Source organism: Magnolia sinica, chromosome 1 (genome assembly GCF_029962835.1).
Source record: "Magnolia sinica isolate HGM2019 chromosome 1, MsV1, whole genome shotgun sequence".
In the NCBI taxonomy this organism is placed as follows: domain Eukaryota; kingdom Viridiplantae; phylum Streptophyta; class Magnoliopsida; order Magnoliales; family Magnoliaceae; genus Magnolia; species Magnolia sinica.
Window position 1 is genome coordinate 69,399,412 of NC_080573.1, and position 23,500 is coordinate 69,422,911.

General features: G+C 43.1%; 1 pseudogene; it reads right to left on the reverse strand.

The window, feature by feature from the left end:
- Positions 1–16,982: 16,982 nt before the first annotated feature.
- On the reverse strand, positions 16,983–21,987 carry LOC131246948 (E3 ubiquitin-protein ligase RING1-like; annotated as a pseudogene).
- Positions 21,988–23,500: the final 1,513 nt, after the last annotated feature.

Consider the following 23,500-nt stretch of genomic DNA (forward strand, 5'->3'; position numbering starts at 1 on the left):
GCTAACATGGAGTGTGTGTACTAACATGGGTGTGTACTAACAAGCTAACCCAAAAAAAGAAGAAGCATTTTTGTCTTGATCATCATGCAAGATTCGTAGATGTACGGCCCATGCTCCAGGATCTAAACCATTGATATATGCATTTTCTTTAATGGGTTCATTCGTCTCATTAATTTCTCTAACAGTTGTGCATGTTAGTTTGGACTAATTAGCATTTTCATATTATAGAATTGCTTCGGGCCCTCAGTTTTTTATGGACACCAATACCTTGTATTCTTTGGTGAGACCTTTTCTTTCATTAAACTGCTAGTTTTTCTGTCATATTGTTATAGAGAAATGCTTCTACAATGGGTGTTTTCGTACAATTCCATGAAGTGTGCACCATAAGTGCACAATATTCCCTAGAATCTTAACACTCTTCCTTGATGATTTAAAACAGGGTTGCCTTCAGATGGCCAAGCAACTTGAATGCTGACATGGGACTAAAAATTTAATAATTGTAATTTAATGTGATAGTGCATCCAAATGCAATGAAATATCTTCAAGCACATTATTTTCTTATGTTTTTCTTTGGATTAATCTCTATTTCGATGGATGCAATAAACTTCTATTAATTTATTTCCCTTGACCTTAAATTTCGCGTGTTTATCAGGGTTTAAAATTGTTCCTAAAATTTCATCCTAAAATCTGACCGTTGGCAACATTAAGAACGGTTTAAAACCGTTCCTAAAATTTCTGTGACTATCGGTACTAAAACGGTTTCAAACCGTTTCTAAAACTTGAAACGGTACCCAAAACGGTTCTAAACCGTTCCTATTTTTTGTGACACCTAATTTAGGAATGGTTTTAAACTGTTCCTAAAGCATTTAGGAACAGTTTAAAACCATTCCTAAATGATGATTTTGGTGTAGTGCAATAGGGTTCAAGGACGTGAGATGCATATGCAACATGAAGAACACATTATAAGTACATGTTGTAATAATGGTGAGAGAACCTAGATTCCTAGTTTAACTGGTTTTAGAGTCATTGCCATTTGCCAACTCTCCTAGAAGGAAAGGCAGCTACTATTTAGTAAGAATAGATTCAAAACCATGTCCAAGAGTAGAACTATTAAACCTTTTACTAGTCATGCATGTTTGTTTGAGTGCATTAGGTGATGGGACTAGTCAACTTTTAACAGTCATGCGTGTTGATATGAGTAATCGATTGCATTATGCATCATTTAATCCAAGCCATTGGATTTTGTGATTGGAGTGGATGTATATGGATAAGACCATTTGTTAGAAAAAGAAAAATAGATGATTGGTTCTCTATGGCATATACAATTCCCACTCTTTCATGCTAGAAGGCTGAAAACCATGAGCTTCACCATATTTGGTGTCATAGTAGTTTTCATGGAATCAATGCTGTTTTTTTGCAACAAATTCAGTCATACACATGATCTTCAAGGTTTTCATTTAGTGTTGCAATTTAGGTCAATTGCAGCTTGACAACGATTCATGTGGTTGAAAACTAGCCATCCACAGAAGGATATGAATGTTATGGAGCGAGATTCCATCAGCATGCCTTGATTCAGAAAAGCAAAGGATTATTTATGGGGCCCATGGGCCTCTTTAGCGTACACTATACAGTTAAATTGAAGAAAGAATAAGTGAAACCTTCTATCATGGGTAATAGAACATTAGCTTCTTGTTAGTTTCAAAACTTTATTGCTCCCCTCCATAAATGTGAGCTAATAAATGTTAACAAAGTTATGGGTGTATTTGGATGCTCTATTGAACTGAACTTAATTAAGTAGAAGATATGAACACAACGGAGGTGATGCCATTTTATAATTCATAAAGATGACAAAATCCATAATTGCAATTCCATGCATTTCAATTTGGAGTTCAAAATATGTATATTTTCAGTTTGGAGATTGACCAACTGTCATGAACGGATTGGGGATGGCATCACTTTGGTTCTTTCTCCTGCATCATTGATTTAAGCCATAAGAATATAAAAGAAAAAAATAACCATGTCAGCTACTGAAAAACAAAGGAGAGAGAATCAACTAATGAATAAAATCTTCTAAGTCATGGCTGAATCACCATGTTCTCGAAGTTTTTATTGATAGGATTATGTTAAGAAGTAGTTGCCATGAATACATATGACTTCCAATATAAGATGAAATTTGGAGAAGAATTGCAGGGTTCTGATAGTTGGCAAACACAAAATTTTCTAATAGTTGGCACACCCATGGATGTTGATGCCCCAAAAGTCTCACCAATTGCAAGATCCTAACAATTTAATTATTTCCCGACAAATGGCCACATTCGAGTGGAACAAAGCCCAAAGATTAAATAGCTAGGATCTTCCAATCTGCAAGATCTCTGGGACATCCATGGTAGGGAGAGATCGATGGTCTGGATCAAAAATTATGGATTGCACATGTTTGCAATTCTCTTTTTTTCTCCCTTTCTTTTTTCTTTCTTTCTTTAACGCATGAGACCATATAAACAACTCTCACATGTAAAACAACAACCTACCTTAACTCTTGGGCTAAACCACCATGTTCATTGCCTAGATTAAGAGAAGCAGAATGTCTTGATAAGTCCTCCTCAAGTTTATTGGCACAGATGATTTCTTGGGCCAAACTCTCATTCCTTGGGATAGCCAATTTAGAAGAAGCAGAGGCTTTGCTTCTAATAGTCAGAATTTACATAAATACTACATGCCCTATGGCCTTCACTTAAGTTTTAATGCTTCTTTTGGAAACCTCTAGTATTGTGGTTTTGCAAGAAATCTCTGTTAAATGACACACTACAACTGACAATAGCATGAAACCTATCAAAATCAGGATTAAGAGTTAATCATGAATTTGACATTCTATTTCCTGTCCAAACATAATATTAAAGTGATGATGCAATTGCATTCAAGGCCACCAAAACTCTCCAGTCCATGTCAGTGAACGTTGACTAGTAGTTTCCGGACTTGGTATAAAGCAAACGGTGATGGTAGTCATGAAAATCAGCACTGTAACCAACTTCACGAGCGAGGCCAAAATCAGCGACTTGGATTATGTCTTTTGTAACCAACTGGTTCTCTATCCAATATCAGGAATTGTTTGTTACAGCGATTCACAATATTGTGTCTTTCCATTAACATGAAAGAATATTTACTTTCTAAGCAAACACCAATTAAAATAAAAGCAACCTCAAACTCTCACCAAATTCCCAAAGGTTTCCACATTAGATTCCCTATACAAGCATTTGATTGGCCAAAGACACTCAAAATGAAGAAGATAACAAAAATATGCAGAGGGACAATAAGAGGTTTTTTTTTTTTTTAAAAAAAAGAATAAAGAAAAAGGAAAAAAGGAAACCCGCTGGGCAAAAGATGTGTACCTCTGATCCTCAATCCAATCTTCTTACCTTGTCTCTGACCCCAAATCTCAATTCCTTCTATCACCTGAATTCAGATTCGTCTCCCCTTCATTATTATTACCATTCCCATTGTTTCTTATCTCCGCTGGTGATCCAAAAGCCCTAAAGGGCCATGGCAACAAGATCCTAAATATTTGCTCTGAGGTTTAAGCAGCTGGAGAATTCCCCTGTGACTCACCAACCTGTAACGACCAGAAAAATTTTGTGCAAAGACCCGAGTACTACCTCAAATTCTTTAGAAGTTAAATGTGGGTTAATTCGCGCTAAACTCAATTGCTTGTGATATTAGCACCAATCACTTTAAATTTGATCTGCAAGATTCAAAACCTGTAGAATCGTTAGCGCTATGTTACCCTGAAATCTTAGATTCAACGCTAAATCCAGTTGCTCTCGGGAGTACTTAAAAACTTTGTATCGGACCTGGACCGCGCGTCAAAGTCCGATGGCGATGATCTAAGATATTTATGATCACCTTGTTGGGCTTGACCATCACCTCAAAAATCAAGTCCAGATGATGTCCTGGGTCGATTTGTTTGAGTCCGGAGTAAAGAGTGTGAGAAAGCTGAGAAATTAAATATGAATTTATGAAACCTGAGTCGTGTCGCTTGCGCACTGATTCTAAGCTTTCTGACCATTGGATTCTGACTCAATTTCACCCTCGGATCAGGGAAGATGGCCCTGGCATGTCGTAGTGCTTGTGGACCTGATCGAGTTTCGGTGACCGTTGAATTGAGATTGGTCTGCCACGGCTGATCTGTAAATCTGATCAATACAAAAACCCAGCCTGACCTAGATCCATGGTCATTGAGCTTAAGTCCGACTGCACGTGGAAAAGGGACCACCACAAGTGCTCCGTTGGACCAATATAGACCTGATTTGGTTATAACCTAAGTATACCTTGGTCCTGGGGCTATTTTCATCAATGTTAGGCCTATATATAGACCTTAAAACCCTCACTCTCAATTCCATACAAATTTTCTAACCCAAGCTAAGAGAGAGAGAGAGAGAGAGGAAAAGAGAGAGAAAGTGAGAGAGAAGTTGGTGCATCATCTTGAGATTCTTCCTTGTTACTCTGCATCCTTAAACCATCACTTCTGAATCGTTATTCTGGTGATTCTAAGTTCATTCTTGGGTAAGTCATTCAAACCTTAGTCTGTTTTGGAGCTTAGAATGATCTATGTGTTGATGTAGTTCATTTTATTCATGCCTTAGGTTATCTAGTCGCCGTTGATGAAGACTTATCGTCTGAATCAGATCTGTGCGCATTTTCTAGTTTAAGGTGCGGACTATATTCGTATAGGTTATGGTTTTCAAGGCTTTCAATGTCAGATAATGGTTTATTATTGTTGTGGGTGCAATTTCACATGCCAAATGCGATGTTTATATTGCATTCCTAATATATATGAGCTATATTGAGACTTGTGTATTCCTTGTATATGTAGAAAGTATCCTATACGTATGAAATACGAACATGTGTTTGCCATGATTAATTGTCGTGTATTCGTGCTAGTTGTATGTGTATCAACTCCTTGGCAAAAGGAATTATCCAAATGTGTGTTACCACCAACATACGTCATGTTTGTTGGAATATGTAGTCTAGGTGTTTGTAGAAATGTCTGAATGAATAAGTGTGTCATATATTATACTTTTTATGGACATTGAGAAGATATTCTCAACTATCTTATTGATGTGTATGATTTCCTACATGCAATTTACATTCTTTGTTATTTAAGTTCATGCACTACCTATGTGTAAATCCATGTTAAGTTGATATTCATCAAATGCTCACATACTGTATGATAGGAATTGTTGATCCATTATTGTTCTGAATTGCTAGTATAAATATCTGTTATACTTGAATGTGTTTGGGACTATGAAATAGTCCAGGAATCGGTAACGGACCTTGAGTTCGTGGCCGAGGTTATTTTCGCCACGTAAGACGTGTTTGACAAATCCGAGTCATATTAGGGTTGTCGGCAGTGGTTTGGCCACACGGAGTGGTTGCGCACTCTATGTCGTTCAACTCAACGTGCGCTCGTGCTAGTCGAGCTCGTCAAGTAACCCGATTGTCCCGGTGGATGTACACCATGTATGGACGCTATTGTTTGAATCTAGGAGACCAAAGTTACCGATGCAATCCCGTTAACCGTTGTACCTTAATCTAATAAGACTCAGGAGCCGGACATGGTGGTATGGGACACCGTGGTCGAGCTGTCGGCCTACGTTGAGGTGGTGAGCCTCCCCGTAGTGACCAGTGAGCACACCAGACTCGTGAGCCGATTATGGTGGTATGGGATACTATATTCGCGCTGTCGGCCTACATTGATTGGTGACGAGACCTTTTTAGTGACCTCGAGCATACCTTGATACTGCATTGAGGCGACGAACCTTAGCGTAGTAACTAAGGTATGATAGGCATGCATTGATTGGTGACGAGCCCTTTGCAGCGACCTAGAACCATATGATTGTATGAGACTCTAGGACTGACGACCCTAGAATGGATCACCGTTTGAGAATTAATATGAGGAAGGTACTTTAGCTTCCCAATCCTGCTGTATGAAAAGGACTAATAATAACTTGGTAATCATGTTCATGCACCGCATTGCATGTGCATTGGCGTCGTTGCCACTGCAGGAGGTTGTCATGCGTACCGTAAGATGAAGACGCTGAGGGAGTGTAGGTGAGGGCATGCATCATTTCTTCATACATCCTTGCATTAACAAGAGTACTTGGGATGTGTTTGATTGTATTGCCTTATCATTACTGCTTGATTGATTTGATATCATGTTAACTTTCACTGTATAGTTTCATTGAGTTGATCACTCACTCCCACCTTCTGGGACGGTGTTTCAACACCAACCAGACTCTGTCTTAGATGGAGATGATGACGCGACCCCTGAGGCAGAGCAGGAGTATGAGGATGATGAGGACGCGTTTTCTTTTATATAGTTCTCAGGCGGGTTCATGTGAGCCGTGTCCTGATCTACGGGGAAACAGGGTTTATTTTATAATGGTTTATTTCATTTGATACTTGCATTTTGAGACACACATGAATGTAATTATAACCTGGTAGAGTATGTATATCTCAGGGACATATACTAATATCTATACTTCTTTAAGTCTTCCACTTGCGACTTTCACTTATCCCTGAATTATGTTGCAGTTTGACTTAATCTATTCCATGTTTTATGCACTCATACAGACAACATACATCCATCATTACATATGTTGCATAAGTGATGTTTTGAAACTCGGGAGCTGAGTTATGCTCGACCCCCGAATTTCAGGGCGTTACAAGTTGATATCAGATCATGATTTGGATTAAACCGGACCTAGGTTATGGTCACACACCGCATGCTGACGCCACCTTAGTGTAGGAGGGTGCAAGATTAATCTAGAAATTGTGTAAGTTTTCCCGTTGCTCCTATCGGCGAAAGTCTACTGAAAATGATCACCAAGATCGAGTCTGTACACACTCCTGATCACACACAGTAACCCCAAATCTCTTCTAGACCATCCATTGACGGGTTTAGATGGTGTATCATCCCATCCCAGACATTAAAATGTCTGTAAACCTGCATCTATATCAGATTCTCCTCCTAGTGGCCCAATAAGCGTCGAATCGGACTAAGGGCCTAATTGGGGCAATTCCAGGGGGACCCAGGGGGGAACCGACATCATTTTTCAGCTTAGGGGCTAGGAGGACCTTGCCCAAATAGCGAGTCATCGCCAGACTGTCCAGAGACCGGCAATGACCTCGCCAGTTCGGTAAGCCCTCGCCGCCCAGCGGGCCGGCTCGAGCCGATGCTTGTGGGGTCTAGTGTGGCCCACTCATCTAGGGTTGTACAATTTTAACCCTTTCTAAACCCTCATTCCTTCACAAACCCACCCTCCAAGCTTTCCTTTTCTTGAAATTTCTCTCAAAACCCCACAAAAATTCCTCCCCAAATCCTTTCTTCTTTCATTTTCGTGCATCCCCATTATACCCATCTCAAAACCCACCTCCATTACTGTTTTCCCTCTCCTTTCTTTCCATTTGAGCACTCAAGTCCTTCCTTTGAGCCTCAAATTCATGGAAGCCTCACCATTCTTCCCATTTCCCTCTTTTCTCTCATTTTTCATGGCCCTATTGAGCATGTTACAGCCATATTTTCTATCTCCACCATTCTCTCTTTGATGGGGAAGAAGAGAGCTCCCGTTGATGAAGCCGAGCCTAGCTACCCAACCCGTGCACGGAGGCCGAGAGGTGCCGTCGCAAGCACGACCGCCACTCGAGAGTTTCAGACAAAGCAGGACCTCGATCCTCAAGCTCCTGTCGGAAGAACCTTATTGGTGGAGCTATCTCGTGGAGTTTATGAAGGCTGTAGGGTCCTTTCTGAAGCTCATGTAAATTCATGGCTATTTGGTGAATTTCTCTTATTGAAGTGCTTGGAAGGGGTCGGTTGGTGTCCCCTGTTCGAGGGCGAATACTGCGCCAATGTGGGTACTGTCCGAGCTTTTTATGCCCATATCGGGAACCTTCGCTGGAGCCATTACAGTTCAAGATCCCTTGCGGAAGAGATCGGGAGGCCACAATCAACGTCGCTTTGATATCCCGACTTCTAAGCATGTCACTTGGCGAGGTTCATGCTAGTGAGAAGAATCTGAGTAGTGCGCGTGAGAGGGATCGCCGCACGCGGTTCCTGTGTGGTCGTCTGGTCGAATGACAACCTAACAGAAGCCTTTTAGCAACCAACATGATGAACAACTTTCGCTTGCTTCACCACATGTGCACATTCAATGTTTATCCAAGGTGGAGCAACTGCAGTGAGTGTACGCGCCTGATGATGGATTTCCTGTATCAGGTGGGGTAAGGAGAGAAGTTATGTGTGCCAACGTACATCTTACATCAGATTGTCCTTATTGCTCGTTCGAATAGGAGGATCGAATCGCTCCCATTTGGCCGACTCATTTGTAAGCTTGCACATGAGTTTGGCTACAGGCTTGGGGCGAAAAAGCCGGTACCTGTTCGTTACATTAATGAGACGACCCTTAATCAGATGGACATTGGGCCTCGTTGACGACAAGCCTCACTTGAAGAAAGTGAGAATGAGACTGAGAGCGATGAGGAAGAGAGTTATAAAGATGGTGGAGCTGAGATAGAGGAAGAAGAAGAAGACTAGGACGAGGAAGAAGTGGGGCCCAAGACACGAGTGAGAGTTCTCCTCCTATGGCACCAGAGCAGGGCACAAAATAGGCCACCAGGGATGCTCGTATAGCTAGCTTGAGGAGGGTCAGGTTGTCCTACGCCAGGATATTATGGATCTTCGAGGCCTCATGAAGCATAAGTTCAAGAAGATGTCTCGAACTCTGAAGTCCATCCTGTGTTGCCTGCAGGATAAGTGTGCCCCTCCTTCATCTCCTGATTCTGATGAGTAGTTGCAGATGCAGTCGTTCTTTGCTCAGTTTGTTGTTTGTTATTGTGTGTAGCCGTTATAGGCATAGTAGTTTGGAGGTTGTTTGTTGTTTGAAGCTTTAGATGTGATAGCTCGCATGCTTTCTCTGTCGTGATTCATATAATGTTGCACTTCTTGTATTGCGACAATTTTGTTAAATGAAATGCATGTTGTTTATCTTTGAGTTGTGATGTAAATGCTGTGTGGGTGGATTATATGGATGTTGAATCTCATAGGTTGCATCCTCTGTTGAATGTAGGGTATGCCTCCTAAGGGTTCGAAGACTTCGGCCCGTCTCTCCTTGGGCGAATCGCTTGCCGAGGTTTCTCCCCCAGGCGATAGCCAGACGGATCCACAGTTGGGCCCGTCTCATTTTGGTGCTGGGTCGGACTCTCAACCAGCTACTGGCCCCGCTGCTGGGTCGACTCCTGTGTACCACCTATGGCTCCTCCAGTCACTCCTTCGGTTCCTGATCCGAACTGTGCAACTGCGTCGACACCTTATGTATCTTCGTCCGCTCCGCCTCTTGATAGGTTTGAGCAGATGATGCTGTTGATGCAGCGGCAGCAGCACCAGCAGTTTTTGTCTTCCATGGCTGGCATCTTTGCTCAGTCGATGAGAGCGACTCCACCTGCTTCACCCATGCACCCATCTGGGAACGCTAGTGCTAGCGGCACATTTGAGCGATTCTAACGCTTACGACCTCCCACATTTGCGGGTTCTCATAGACCCGAGGAGGCCGAGTATTGGATTGATCGCATCTCTAAGATGCTGAGGTCGCTTCACTGTTCTGAGGCTGAGCAGGTCGAGCTGGCCTCCTTCATGTTTGAGAAGGAGGCCAGTTTATGGTGGGACAGTGTTCTCCGTATAGTTGCGGAGGGTTTTGAGTGGACATGGCAGGCGTTTGAGACACGCTTCCACGAAAAGTATTTTTCGGTCACTTACCAACACGAGAAGGAGAGTGAGTTCTTTCGCCTCCGTCAGGGAGGGATGTCGGTGACTGAGTATGAGAACTGATTTACTGAACTAGGTCGTTATGCTCCATTGCTTCTGGGTGATCAGCTGATGCAGATGCGGCATTTTTCTGAGGGGTTGAGGCCTGAGATTCGATCGAAGATGTGCTGTGCTAGCATATCTTCTTATGCTGAGTTAGTGAGCATATCCCTGCGAGCTGATCAAGACGGGGACAAGTCGTCCCGTATGCGAGCACCTATGGTTCCCAGACCATGACCTGACTTTCCGAGTACACCATTTCTCAGCAAGAGGCCGCGGGTGAATTCTCCTTTGAGGCGTCCAGCGCCGCTTGCTCAGCCGATGCGTTCTGACTTATGTTGTTCGTACTATAGAAAGATTGGGCATTCGAATCGTAATTACTTTATGCAAATGCGGGACAATGGATTTACTCCACCGCAGAGGATCAGCCATCCGATGCCTCAGGTCATATCACCTCCACCCCTTCGGTCAGCGCCAAGTCACCCATCCTTCAGACCTTCTGTGCTTCGCTTCAGGCCACCTCAGCGGCCCATGGTTCCTCCACCGAATCGCCCGCAGCAACCTCGAGTTCATGCGCTTACAGCTGAAGCGCCTAGGGCTGACTTGACACCGAGATCTTTTGAGGTTACAGCTCACATCCAAGGTATTCTCGTTTCTTTGTTGGTGGATACAGGGTCCACTACCTCTATTATATCGTATGCGGCAGTTAAGCGCCTGAGTTTGGACACTGTTACTATGAAGGGAGTGACGCTCACTACCGCTACAGGGACCTCCTCTGATATTACCAAGATTTGTATGGGTTGTTTGATTGATCTAGGGAGCAGATCAATTTTTGTTGACCTGTTCGTCACATCTCTATATCATTACGATGTCATTTTGGGTATGGATTGGCTCACGAAGATGCGAGCAGAGATTGATCGTGAAGCTAGGCTGCTAACAGTCCATGGACCTGAGAGCGAGACATTTACTTTCCCTGTTCAGGTCAGTTACCCTTTTTGTTTTGGTTGATATACTTCTCTATTGGAGAGTATTGCTAGTTCGGTGCTTGAAAGTATGCCTGTAGTTCAGGATTTTAAAGATGTGTTCAAGTCGATTCCTAGATTACCCCCTCGGCGCGAGATTGATTTTACTATCGATCTCATGCCTGGTGCGACACCTATTTCTTTGCCCACCTATCGCATGCCTCCAAGTGAAATGGAGGAATTGAGGAAGCAGATAGATGGCTTGTTGAATTTGGGCTTTATTCGACCTAGTGTGTCCCCTTGGGGAGCACCTGTTCTATTTCTCAAGAAGAAGGATAGTTCCTTACGATTATGTATAGATTATCCCAGGTTAAATCAGGTGACTGTGAAAAACAAGTATCCTTTGCCTAGGATCGATGATCTATTTGATCAGTTGAAGGGGGCACGATACTTTTCGAAGGTTGATCTACAGTCAAGGTATAATCAGTTGCGTGTCAAGAATGAGGACGTGTAGAAGACCGCATTGAGGACTAGTTTTGGCCATTATGAGTTCCTTGTGATGTTGTTCGGTCTTACGAACGCACCACCCGTGTTCATGGATCTGATGAATAGGATGTTTTGGCCATTTTTGTTTTGTTTCGTCATTGTCTTTATCGATGACATTTTGATATACTCTGCGAGTTGGGAAGAGCACGAGGAGCACTTAAGAGCAGTCTTGGATGCTCTCAGGAAGAATCAGCTTTTTGCGCAGTTCAAGAAATGTGATTTCTTGAAGGAGGAAGTCAAGTTCCTAGGACATGTGGTGTCCAAGGAAGGGATAGCTGTCGATCTCGCTAAGGTAGCTGCAGTTCAGGACTGGACTGAGGTGAGAAGCTTTCTGGGTCTAGCAAGCTATTATCGACGTTTCATACGAGACTTCTCGAAGATAGCCAGACCGTTGTCTCAGTTGACACGGAAAGACTTGAAGTTTGCTTGGAATGAAAAGGCGGAGATAGCTTTTCAAGAGCTGAAGGATAAGTTGACATCCGCCCCTGTGCTAGTATTGCCAGAGCAAGGGGTTAAGTATATAATATATACTAATGCCTCTCGCATTGGTCTGGGTTGTGTCCTTATGCAGAAGGACAGGGTAATTGCATATGCCTTGAGACAGTTGAGGAAACACGAAGAGAATTACCCTACACACGACCTAGAATTGGTAGCTGTCATTTTCGCATTAAAGCTCTGGAGACATTACCCCTACGGAGAGGAGTTCGAGCTCTTTTGCGACCATAAGAGCCTTAAGTATATTTTCACACAGCGTGACTTGAATATGAGGCAGCACCAATGGATGGAAACATTGAAGGACTTTAAGTTCGATGTCTCTTACCATCCGGGCAAGGCAAACCTTGTGGCAGACGCGTTGAGTCGCAAGAAGGCTATAGAGTTTGCGGCTCCGCTAATGATAGCAGAATGGGACATGATGGAGTTTGTGCGAGACTTTGAGCAGAAACTTACGGTGGAAGAGCCGTATGGGTTATCGTACACATTCGAGTACAGCCCCTCATTGACGAGAGGATCATTGTAGCTCAGGCAGATGATGAGTTATTGGCGAAGATGAGAGAGCGGGTCGGTACAGATGAGGACTCCAAGTGGAATGTTAGTTCAGATAGGGGCCTACGATATCGTGGCCGGCTATGTGTCCCAGACATTCCTAACTTGAGACGGGAGGTTCTCGAGTCAGCTCATAATTCTAAGCTTGCGATGCATCCTGGTAGCATGAAGATGTATCAAGATATGAGAAGATCCTATTGGTGGGACAACATGAAGGTTCACATTGCTGAGTTTGTATCTCATTGTCTCACATGCCAGCAGGTCAAGGCAGAGCATTGCCGACCTCCTGGACTGCTTCAGCCCATGCCCATAGCGGAATGGAAATGGGACTTCATCTCTATGGATTTTATTTCAGGGTTACCGAGAACGAAGAAGGGACATGACTCTATTTGGGTGATCGTCGACCAATTGACGAAGTCGGCTCATTTCTTACTGATCAGAGTCATAAACTCTACAGACGAGTTGGCTAGGTTGTACATCAAGGAGATTGTAAGTCTGCACAGAGTTCCCTTGGAGATTGTGTCTGATAGAGACGTGATTCACATCTATCTTCTGGACTCGTATCCAAGAAGCGATGGGTGTGAAATTGAAGTTCAGCACCGCGTTTCATCCTCAGACAGACGTGCAAACGGAACGTGTGAATTAGATTCTGGAAGACATGTTGCGAGCTTGTGTTTTAGATTTCAAGGACAGTTGGGATGATTGTCTCCCTTATGCAGAGTTCGCTTATAACAACAGCATCCAGGTGAGTATCGGCATGGCTCCATACGAGGTATTGTATGGTCGCCCGTGTAGAGCACCGCATTGCTGGGCAGAAGTTGGCGAGCGTAGCTTGATTGGCCCAAAGTTGGTTCAGGTGATTTCAGAGAAAGTTGACATTATTCGACGTCGACTTCTGACAGCCCAGAGCAGGCAGAAGAGTTACGCTGATGCTAGGTGGCGACCGCTTAAGTTTGTGGTTGGAGACCATGTATTTCTTAAGGTTTCCCTATGAAGAGAGTTCTGTGGTTCGGTAAGAAGGGAAAGCTCACGCTGAGATTTATTGGTCCATTTCAAATTCTGGATCGAGTGGGAGCGGTAGCATACCGCCCTGCTTTGCCCACACCACTTGCGGGCGTGCATAACGTATTTCATGTTTCTATGCTGAAGAAGTACGTTCCTGATCCTTCACATATTATCAGTTGGGAGCAGGTGCAGTTGAGCGAGGATGCTACATATGTCCTGCGACCGACACGTATCCTAGACAGGAAGGAGCAGGTATTGCGTAGCAAGGTCATCCCTCTTGTGAAAGTACTGTGGATGCATCATAGTGAAGAAGAGGCTACTTGGGAGACTGAAGCTGAGGTCAGAAAGAGCGACCCTCAGATCCTTGAGGAGTATGAGAAGGTACGAATTTCGAGGACGAAATTTTTCTTTAAGGGGGGTAGATTGTAATGACCCAAAAAATTTCGTGCAAAGATCCGAGTACTACCTCAAATTCTTTAGAAGTTAAATGTGGGTTAATTCGTGCTAAACTCAATTGCTTGTGATATTAGGACCAATCACTTTAAATTTGATCTGCAAGACTCAAAACATGTAGAATTGTTAGCGCTATGTTACCCTGAAATCTTGGATTCAACGCTAAATCTAGTTGCTCTCGGGAGTACTTAGAAATTTTGTATCGGACCTGGACCGCGTGTGGAAAGTCCGATAGTGATGATCTTAGACATTTATGATCACCTTGTTGAGTTTGACCATCACCTCAAAAATCAAGTCTAGATGATGTCCTGGGTTGATTTGTTTGAGTCCGGAGTAAAGAGTGTGAGAAAGCTGAGAAATTAAATATGAATTTATGAAATCTGAGTCGTGTCGCTTGCACGCCGATTCTAAGCTTTCTGACCATTGGATTCTTACCCAATTTCACCCTCGGATCAGGCAAGATGACCCTGGCATGTCGTAGTGCTTGTGGACCTGATCGAGTTTTGGTGACCGTTGAATTGAGATTGATCTGCCACGGCTGATCTGTAAATCCGATCGGTACAAAAATTCAGCCTGACCTAGATCCATAGTCAATGAGCTTAAGTCCAACCGCACGTGAAAAAGGGACCACCACAAGTGCTCCGTTGGACCAATATAGACCTGATTTGGTTATAACCTAAGTATACCTTGGCCCTGGGGCTATTTTCATCAATGTTAGGCCTATATATAGACCTTAAAACCCTCACTCTCAATTCCATACGAATTTTCTAACCCTAGCTAAGAGAGAGAAAGTGAGAGAGAAGTTGATGCATCATCTTGAGATTCTTCCTTGTTACTTTGCATCCCTAAACAATCACTTCTGAATCGTTATTCCGGCGATTCTAAGTTTATTCTTGGGTAAGTCAATCAAACCATAGTCTGTTTTGGAGCTTAGAATGGTCTATGTGTTGATGTAGTTCATTTTATTCATGCCTTAGCTTATCTAGTCGCCGTTGACGAAGACTTATCGTCTGAATCAGATCTGTGCGCATTTTCTAGTTTAAGGTGCGGACTATATTCGTATAGGTTATGGTTTTCAAGGCTTTCAATGTCAGATAATGGTTTACTATTGTTATAGGTGCAATTTCACATGCCAAATGCGATGTTTATATTGCGTTCCCGATATATATGAGCTATATTGAGATTTGTGTATTCCTTGTATATGTAGAAAGTATCGTATACGTATGAAATATGAACATGTGTTTTCCATGATTAATTGTCGTGTATTCGTGCTAGTTGTATGTGTATCAACTCCTTGGCAAAAGGAATTGTCCAAATGTGTGTTACCACCAACATACGTCATGTTTGTTGGAATATGTAGTCTAGGTGTTTGTAGAAATGTCTGAATGAATAAGTGTGTCATATATTGTACTTTTTATGGGCGTTGAGAAGAGATTCTCAACTATCTTATTGATGTGTATGATTTCCTACATGCAATTTACATTCTTTGTTATTTAAGTTCATGCACTACCTATGTGTAAATCCATGTTAAGTTGATATTCATCAAATGCTCACATACTGTATGATAGGAATTGTTGATCCATTACTGTTCTGAATTGCTAGTATGAATATCTATTATACTTGAATGTGTTTGGGACTATGAAATAGTCCAGGGAATCGTTAACAGACCTTGAGTTCGTGGTCGAGGTTGTTTTCGCCACGTAGGACGTGTTTGACGAACCCGAGTCGTATTAGGGTTGTCGGCAGTGGTTTGGCCACACGGAGTGGTTGCACACTCTATGTCATTCAACTCAACGTGCGCTCATGCTAGTCGAGCTCGTCAAGTAACCCGATTGTCCCGGTGGATGTACACCCTGTATGGATGCTATTGTTTGAATCTAGGGTACCAAAGTTACCGATGCAATCTCGTTAACCGTTGTACCTTGATCCGCTAAGACTCATGAGCCGGGCATGGTTGTATGGGACACTGTGGTCGAGCTGTCGGCCTACGCTGAGGTGACGAGCCTCCCCGTAGTGACCAGTGAGCACACCAGAGTCATGAGCCGATTATGGTGGTATGGGACACTATATTCGCGCTGTCAGCTTACATTGATTGGTGACGAGCCCTTTTTAGTGACCTCGAGCATACCTTGATACTGCATTGAGGCGACGAGCCTTAGCGTAGTAACTAAGGTATGATAAGCATGCATTGATTGGTGACGAACCCTTTGCAGCGACCTAGAACCATATGATCGTATGAGACTGTCTAGGACTGACGACCCTAGAATGGATCACCGTTTGGGAATTGATATGAGGAAGGTACTGTAGCTTCCCAATCCTACTATATGAAAAGAACTAATAACAACTTGGTAATCATGTTCATGCACCGCATTGCATGTGCGTTGGTATCGTTGGCACTGCGGGAGGTTGTTATGCGTACCGTAAGATGAAGACGCTGATGGAGTGCAGGCGAGGGCATGCATCATTTCTTTATACATCCTTACATTAATAAGAGTACTTAGGACATGTTTGATTATATTGCCTTATCATTACTGCTTGATTGATTTGATATCATGTTAACTTTCACTGTATAGTTCAACTGAGTTGATCACTCACTCCCACCTTCTGGGACGGTGTTTCAACACCAAGCAGACTCTGTCTTAGATAGAGATGATGACGCGACCCCTGAGGCAGAGCAAGAGTATGAGGATGACGAGGACACGTTTTCTTTTATGCAGTTCTCAGGGGGGTTCATGTGAGCCGTGTCCTGATCTACGAGGAAACAGGGTTTATTTTGTAATAGTTTATTTCATTTGATACTTGCATTTTAAGACACACATGAATGTAATTATAACCTGGCAGAGTATGCATATCTCAGGGACATATACTATTATCTATACTTCTTTAAGTCTTCCGCTTGCGACTTTCACTTATCCATGAATTATGTTGCAATTTGGCTTAATCTATTCCATGTTTTATGCACTCATACAAACAACATATATCCATCATTGCATATGTTGCATAAGTGATGTTTTGGAACTTGGGAGCTGAGTTATACTCGACCCCCGAATTTCAGGGCGTTACACAACCCCACCAGAATCTGCCACTACCGGATTCGTTGGGGCCTACATCCCTTGAATCTACTGCTCATAGTTTGGATCATCCGTGGGGAGCTCATACCGGCAAACAGGGTGAGAATTGTGCAGAGCAAGCCAGGGGAGGATGTAGTTTGAATGGTAGATGTGCTTTGTCATGCCCCAAACTCAGAAACCAAGCTCACAGAATTCCTAATCAGCGAATCTGATGCCGACAACCTCCGTAGTACCCCATTCTTGGCTCCCAACACCCATACGCCAGATTTTGATCCTGGAATCCTACAAGGAGGACTTTCCAATGTACATTTATCTCGTAAGAAACATAACCACAAGTTTACCCAAATCACAAAGGCAACATCATCATCACATATCCACTAATATAAATAGTTAAATACAGTGCTGAAAGGGAAATACATATATCAAAAATCAATGCTCCAAAAGATAGCTACACACTTCAAGCTCAATGCTGCTACGACCTAACGCCACCTATATGCATCTATCGTGCATAAGCTTATAGAAAGCTTAGAGAGTGGTGTAAGTGTGTGCGCAAGGTAAGTGCCAAGTATGCAATATCATAGCAGTGCGGGAACATGTTGGTAAGTCCATAAATACCATCAGCCTTATTCAGGCTATGCAATGTAGAAGCATAGTAAACCAAATGTTATGTACTGAGGATGTAATGAAATATGCGGTGAGAATGAAATGACCAATGCTAGAATGTGAAGTCAGGATGATAGTACGTGGTATCGCAAGTTGTAAGGTCCATCACAGGGGACTTCTATCCAAACCAATCCCATACCTAAATTTGGATAGCTAGACTCAATATGGTAAACTCCTGATCTCAGGTTGGTCGCGCGCCCAACCGAAATCCTGGCCACTACGAAATTACACAATGATTTGGTTGCGTACCGCCAGCCCGAGTGGATAGTGAATGAATGAATGAATCAAATTCTAAGTATGCAACTCCTACTCAGTAAGTCCACATATCAGTACCGTACATCTCTGGGATCATCACTGAGGTCTAGTATACTCTACACTAGATCGCCGCCCACTGGACGCGCAACTATGCAAGTAGAAGAGGCCTCACTATCCGCCTGGCAAGTAGTCAGTCAATATCTACCTGACACGTCGATAGCAGAACCATTTATGAGCTGGTCAAACTCAACCTAGCTATGCCCCTTACCCTCAGTCGGGTAAGGCCACACCCCCCTTTCAACTGACCACAATTAGTGGGAATGCTGCTTACTGGTATTCGCATCCGGGTGCTCTTATTTTCCACCCGGTCTCGATGTTGGAGCATCCTCTGGTACCAAGAGGGTTTAGGGACTTTCACTTAGGGACATCTATAGCACCTCATGTCTAAAAAGATTTTTGATGTCCCATCTGGCCATCCACGATATGCCTGTAGAGGCTACGACCTTGATATCGCTAGGGCGTACAACACACAATGCAAGATGCATGAGTTACACAATCCAGTCATACATCAATCCTGCATATACCGTGTGCTCATGTGAGACAACTCCGCTTATCAGGGAGTCCCATAACAACCTGTCCAATGGTATATGCAATGGTCAACTACATCTCATATCAAGCATGCAGAAGATGCGTATAGGCATGAATCATGGAGCTATACTAAGCATGTTATAGGTGATGAACTCTCTTCAAAACAAGGATGGGCCTAGACGGCCTACACATAACAAGTATGGGCCTAACTATGGGCCCTAGGGAGAGTTACAATGCAGACATTTAACCATCATTGCTCTTACAATGTGGATGTCAAACCATCATTGCTCCCAAGGCATAGCCCATCATAAACATCATTACATACATCCTGATGGAATCACACATCATAATGGACCTCATATACATCACATTAGGCCTCATACAAAGGCCTCATATACATCACATTGAACCTCACTCATGGTCCTTATATACATCACATTGGGCCTCACTCATGGGCCTTATATACATCACATTGGGCCTCACTCATGGGACTCAAATACATCACAATGGGCGTTATATACATCAAGTGGGCCGCAACAATGGGCCTCATATACATCAACTGGGCTGCATCACATGGGCCACATATACATCAACTGGGCCACAACAATGGGCCTCATATACATCAAGTGGGCCGCATCACATGGGCCATATATACATCAAGTGAGACCCACCATCCTAGCTAGACTATCTATACCATTCATTTATTTATAGAGATTATTTTAGAGCATTACCCAAAAAATGAATCATATCGGAAGATCATCTGGACCATACCACAAATAGCAGTGGAGATAATGATTTTCACTGTTAACAATTCACGGGGCCACCATAACGTTTATTTTCCATCCAATCTGTTCACAAGGTCACAAAGGCCTAAATTAAGAGGAAAAACAAATTTCATATCGATCCAGAACTTCTGTGACCCCAAAACAATTTCAATGGTGGATGTTCAATCCTCCACTGATTTTTGTAGTGTGGTTCACCTGATAGGCAGATCTATCTATCTCGTCTCAAGCATTAAGACGAGCTCGCAGGGTGGATGGACGGTTTAGATAAAACACATATATCATGGTGGGTCTCACCGTCCCAGCTGACGGTGTGGACACCACACGTGCATCATAGGTGGGTCCACCATCAGATGGATGGACGGATGAAACATGTACATTAAGGGTGGGGTCCACAACCATGTCCAGATGGCTGGATGGTCTAGATTAAACGGGTGGACGGTTTGGGATATATCACATACCTCATGTTCCTACCCACAGAACTTGCTGTCAATATTACAGCAATTATTGCTGCTGGCCGTCCAGATGGACGGCCCAGATATGAAATATAAATGGATGGCATGGAATGAAGTACATACATCATGCGGGAGCCACAGAACTTGCTGACGTTATATACAACAGCTACGAGGGCTGTTGGCCCACCGTCTAGATGATGGATGGATGATGGATGGCTGGGATATAACGCATATCTCATGCGCAGACCCACAACTATATAGCTGATGGAAGGCACTCCAGTCAATTCGATTTTACAGAGGTGGGTCGCATGTGGGGCCCACCATATAATACTATATATATATATATATATATATTATTATATTATATTATATTATATTATCTCTTTTTTTAATCAGTTCCAGCGTCCAAGCCCTGGACGGCCTGGATAAGGGACACGATATCAAGGTAGGGTCCCACCGTCCCTACTGGATGGTGTTGGACTCCACATGAGTACGTGGGTCCCACCGTCCAGTCAGGTGGACGACGAGGATAAAACACATAATCATGGTGATCCTACGTTCAGTGTGCGCATAATGCATCGAGTTGATATTTGTGATTTCCTTCATCCAAGGCCTACCAAAAGGCAATAGCAAGGTCGACCTCATAATCAATCGGTGTGGATACAACACATCATAGTGGGTCATACAATCAAGAGAGAGAGAGAGAGACGTGTGATGGGAGGGCTTCGCCACTATGAGCCCTCTAGGGATGACACACAATGCATACATCAAGATGGGTCCCATCCTCATGTGGGCCCTCAAATCAAAATCAAGGTAGAAATGCCATTCCCACCAAAGAATCAAGGTCTAGGTGACCTTTTACAAATTGGATATCAAATAAACATCATGATGGGGTCCATGGAGAATGGCCCCATCGTGGATTTATATATATGAATCATGGTGGGCCATTGCCACACCTTGGGTCCCAAATGGGATCCATACCATCAATCAGTAGGCCTCACTTGTCCCAACACTAAAATCACAATCTAATCCTACAAACACCCACCAATTTCACTCCTTCTTGGCTCCTTGGAATGCTAAGCTCCTAAGCTCTATCTTTGATGAAGGTTGATGAAGTATGGATGGCTAGGATGGGAGATTGGGTGGTAGGGAGTGGGCCACACTCGACTCTCTCTCTCTCTCTCTCTGGGAATGCTTGGACGATCTCTCCTCTTTATTTGCTTGAAAAATGGGTAGGGAAGAGAGAGAGAGAGAGAGAGAGAGAGTGGTTGTAAGGGAGAGGGATGGGTTGTGTTGACTTTAGGGAAGAGAGAGGTATGGGTGAGTGATGGGTTGTACTTTGATTGATTGATGTGAAAGGTGGTAGAGACTCTCTCAGAATTCACAATGTGCGGCGTTTCTTTAGAATATATGCGGGCCCACAACTCCTAGCCTGGGTATCACATCGGCGAGTGAGACACGACATTGGAACTGCAGCGACGCCGCGGTCGCAAGGGTATAAGTCTCAGGTCGAGTTGACTTAGATCGACAAGATGCAACTCAGGTTCACGTGCAAATACGATATACGCGTCGCGGGTTGCCAGAATTCAATAAGGAGGATCATAGAAGTCTAAGGAGCAGTACGGTCTAGGATACGGGCCTTACCATCTTGCATGACATCTTCTTTGCCATCGAACCAAATGCAAACATGTCCTTATAGATGGCACACTACGATGAGTTAGACGCCAGCAGGTTGTCCAAGACTTTGATATCAGGGAGTGACTGAATGGAAGACTTTAATGCAGGTGGGGTACTATAATGATTGGGATCATTCTCAGCAAGATGCTTGATGAGCTGCTTGAAGCCAGGCCTAATGAAGTAGTCACCCAGGTTGGCGGCGAGTCAGAACGGGGAATCGCCACTTGAATTCTTGAGAACGAATTAGATATTGGCACTGCCAAACATGAGGTTTTAGAGGTAGTTTTGGAGGAAAAGGAAAGGGTTGAAGACTTCAAGATCGATGGCAGTGGCTGAAGAGGATGAGGATTGGTGGTGGGGGCCATCGAAGAGGACAGATAGATCGAAAGGGGATTGGAGATCAAGGGCGGGATTGGAGGAGGAAAACAAGAAAGGAAATGGAGAATGGAAGCGAGGGAGATTGTCTGAGGAGGAGGAGAAGAAGACATTAGGGTTAAGGTTTGAGGGGGGTTCATATTCTTCGAGGAAACCACCATTGCAAATAGGGCAGACAAGATCAGAGGAAGGTAATGGGGTTATGGATGTAGTGTGATTGCATTGGCAGAAGTAGGGCTAGGGCCCTTTATTGTACATTTAAAATAGTTTTAAACGGTTCCAAATTTGGAACGGCCTAAATCTGCTCTTAAACCAAAGATGTTACCATTTCAAATTTACAATATTGGTGTAGTGATAAGCAATTGAGAGGCAACATTAATTAGGTAATCATGCCTTTTATGACAGAATGGCTCTTTTGAGACACATGTCAATTCAGGAATCATTAGTCATCTTGAATCGATGCGATCGACGTCAGTAATAGCAATTGAAGACGGTTCATATTTGGGTAACACGTGCAAATGTTTATGGCAGTGTTGGTAAAATCTCAAATGTCACAGTCACTTTCTCCGAAAGGACAACAACGAGGGGGTCAATGTTTGTACCATATCTGGCCGATTCCTATTCATGGTTATTCAGGATCAAACACGTGTGAGTTGTATGTGTGCATGTTCCAACGGTCACAGGAATACTATGGATATGTACGACTATATTTTAAAGGGGGGCAGCAATGTATCGATCACATTAGAAGCAATTGACATAGGTGCGACCGAGTTCGAGCAGCTTACCAAAGAATAGCCAGTGGTTAAGTTCATGTGAGCACTGGACAGATGTCAGAAGACCACAATAAGCAAAAATGTGGGAAGTATTTAGAAGTAGAAAGAGGGAAGAAATGGTTACAATAACCATCAGATCGTGGGAAGCATATAGAGTAATGAAGCAACATTAATAATAAAAGATCAAGCAAGTTTAAAAAATCATCTCGCACTAACCCAAATAAATCAGCAAATCAATTATCTTTCAATTATCTTATCCACTTTACATTTCATAGTGTAATCGCTACCTTTATCATGTAAATTCTTCTCCTTAGCATAATTATTTTACTTTCCTCATTTGCTATTTACATTCCTTGGCTCAGTTCATAGTGTAAACACAATAGCTGATAATTATAGTCATAATTAGGGCTCTCTATAGCAGTAGATCTTAACTTTTCTCTCTTATTCCATTTAATCTGCATTGAGAAAGTCCTTTTATATGAAAGGTAAGAAGAAACCCATCATCAAAGGACAAACCCCACCCTTTGACCATCGCCTAATCCATTTACACTTTGAGTGAGTGGCTTAATAGGTGACCGATCTTCTCAGCCTCGGTCATACTCAGTGTCTGCCTACTTCGGTACTTGGGGTCATTGTTGTTCGGTTTGAATTGGAACCACAATCCCAATTTTGGCACGCCTGCGTACTACTAGTGCTGGAGAAAAGGATCACAAAAACCATGGCAAACAATACGAAAGAGGGGTTTCTTTGTAAAATGGTGAGAAATAAAGAGAGTCTTGTGTGTGTAACCCTAGTTAATACCCTTCTTTCTAAGCTCTCTTTCGTCATGGATTTCATCATTCAATCCATGTCTTAAATACATTTATTAAGCATTTAAAGCTTGGATTGAAGAATGAACTCCAGCATTCATTAATGCTCTAGCTGTCACACCCCAAACTCGGAAACCGGGTTCATAAAATTCCCAATTGCTGAATCCGGTGCCAATAACCTCCGTAGTA